The sequence below is a fragment of the Cryptomeria japonica genome, chromosome 10 (genome assembly GCF_030272615.1).
Source record: "Cryptomeria japonica chromosome 10, Sugi_1.0, whole genome shotgun sequence".
NCBI lineage: Eukaryota > Viridiplantae > Streptophyta > Pinopsida > Cupressales > Cupressaceae > Cryptomeria > Cryptomeria japonica.
In genome coordinates this window covers 573,257,446-573,260,031 of record NC_081414.1, presented here as the reverse complement: position 1 = coordinate 573,260,031, position 2,586 = coordinate 573,257,446, and the positions used below count along the sequence as shown (strand labels likewise).

Below are 2,586 nucleotides of genomic sequence, written 5' to 3'. Positions count from 1 at the left end.
ATATTCTCATCTTTGCCATTGAGACGGTGGGACCTAGAAACGTTGTTCAAGTCATAACGGACAATGCAAAGAATTGTAGAGTTGCTAGTTTGTTGGTTGAAGAGCAAAATCAGCATATCTTTTGGACACTTTGTGTGGTCCACTCACCCAATCTTATGCTACAAAAGATTGGGAATAAAATTGGGTGGATCAAAGATGTGTATGCAGAGGCTGAGGACATCTAAATGTTCATCACAAACCACCACATGTCTCAAGGAATTTTCAGATTATTCTCAAATTTGGAGCTATTGAAGGTAAATGAACTTGAAGTAGTAATTTAATAAAAAAAATTAAAATTAGTATTTTACATTTTCTGATTTTCATAATTTGATTGTGTAATGTGTATTCTTTTTACATGTTTGTCTCTATTTAAATGTATTTTTTTGATTTAATTTCTATTTCAGGTTGCTAAGACTTTTTTTTCATCTAACTTAATTGTCTTGAGATGACTTGTGAAAGTGAAAGCGGCACTTTGCAGTATGGTGATAGCAATAATTGGTCTATATGGAAGCAAAGCAGCATTGAGAGGGCAGCAAAAATTAGGCTAAGGCTATTGGATGACTCATGGTGGGAAAATGTGGAGTATCTCCTTCGCTTCACCGAGCCCATTATGGGCTTGCTTCACTACACTGACATGGATAGGCCTTGCATTGGAGAGGTGCATGATGGCATTGACTCAATGCTTGAGAAGATGAAGAAAATCATAAATGACAAAGAGCAAGACCTTGAGGAGACCTTCTTCAAACAATTGCTTGCAATTGTTGTAGAATGATGGAACAAGATGAGCACTCCTCTACATCTTCTTGCCTATGCATTGGCACCAAAATATTATAGCAAACAATATCTTGATATGCTGGGAAGGCTTCCACCATATAGAGATTTAGAAGTGTTTGATGGGTACAAGGCAACTTTCCTTAGACTCTTTCCTGTGATGATATGCAAGATTTGATTTCAGATTAGTTCATCGAGTTTGTGAATGTAAGAGGTCTAAGTATTGATGCTCTTCGTCATCGATTTAAGAAGGATGCTCATAGTTGGTGGTACCTCCATGGCCAACGATTCCAATTGTTGCAGCACCTTGCAATCAAAATTATATCACAAGTAAGTTTTATTTATAATTTTAATTTACTTTGTCTTCATAGGTTTCTAGTAATTTAATAACTTTAATAATTTAGTTTCAATTGTTTACTTTGTCTTGTCTTCATAGGTTGCTAGTTCATCTGCATCAGAAAGAAATTGGAGCACATATTCTTTCATCCACTTAGTAAAGCGCAATAGGTTGCGATAAAAAAGAGCGGATAACTTAGTATATGTGCATTCCAACTTGCATCTCCTTTCACACAAGCAGAATGAATACAAAGAAGGGGAGTCAAAGATGTGGGATATGAATGCAGAGCATATGGACTTGGACGCTTCCACTTCTTAGCATGCAGTTGCAGCATTGGAGGACTTGACAGGCAGAATGTTATTGGTGCAGCTGATCCCATTGGCCTTGGCAGTATTTGTGAATCAACTAATGCCATTGAAGAAGAAGAAGAAGAATCTACCAGATGATTTAAATTTAATATAAATTTCCAATTGTTGCAAATTGAATTTTGAAACAATGATACTGGAACTTGATATTATCATTTTAATATTTTGATGTTGAACTTGAAGTATATGATGCTATGATGGTATGATCATGATGCTATGATTACAAGTTTACGGTGTTTTTGTTGTTTTATATATATGTATGTATATTATTTTTACATGTTTTTGTACTAACGAACCCAAACCCCATTTCAAAATTTTTCCATACCGGTGAACCGGTTCTTCGAACCCAAACTGGCAACCTAGCCCATACCTAATGACCGCTGGTGACAGGATAAGCACAAAGTTATGTATGTATATATGCATATGCATGCATGAACACATGCACGTATGTATGTATGTATGGATGAATGCATTTTATGCATGTATTCATTTTTCCTGTTTACATTTTGTTAATTGGTTTGGGCATAAAGAACATCTATTCAATTGTCAATTGTAATAAAGAACATCTATTCAATTGCCAAGCATAATAAAGAACATCCAATTGTCAAGTGTAATAAAGAACATCTATTCAATTGTCAACTGTTACTACTGAATTCTTTTATGTTGGAGATGTTTGGTTGGATCTGGGTCTGTAAATTCTACAAAATTTACTATGATTTTTTTAAATTAGTAATTCAAGTGTTATCAACATTTTCTCCTTGCTTTGAAAACTGCAGGTCTGCTTCAGCCCGCCTATACTTTCTCTTTGGGACTTCTTTATCATAGAAAGGCTGTATAAATTTTTTGACAGGTGCTGCATCTCCTTAAGTTCTTCATCTTCTTTGAAATTTACTTTCCTTGACTGGTAAAATATTTCCTTTCCATACATGCCTTAGCACGGCCCACTGAGATAGAGGAATTGATGCCAAACTTGAAGTGGCCCAGTGCAAAGAAGGATAGGAGTATTATCAACTTCAATAATCTTTAATCCCTTCACATGATTGATCTTCTCTACAAAATGCCTTGGCATTTTAA

General features: G+C 35.2%; 1 long non-coding RNA gene across 1 annotated transcript; it reads left to right on the top strand.

Moving 5' to 3' along the window:
• Window positions 1-764: 764 nt before the first annotated feature.
• LOC131045489 (uncharacterized) lies at window positions 765-1,697 on the top strand. The gene is made up of 2 exons (XR_009105817.2): window positions 765-1,140; window positions 1,247-1,697. It is a non-coding gene; the product is annotated as an uncharacterized LOC131045489 (long non-coding RNA).
• The last annotated feature ends 889 nt before the right edge of the window (window positions 1,698-2,586 follow it).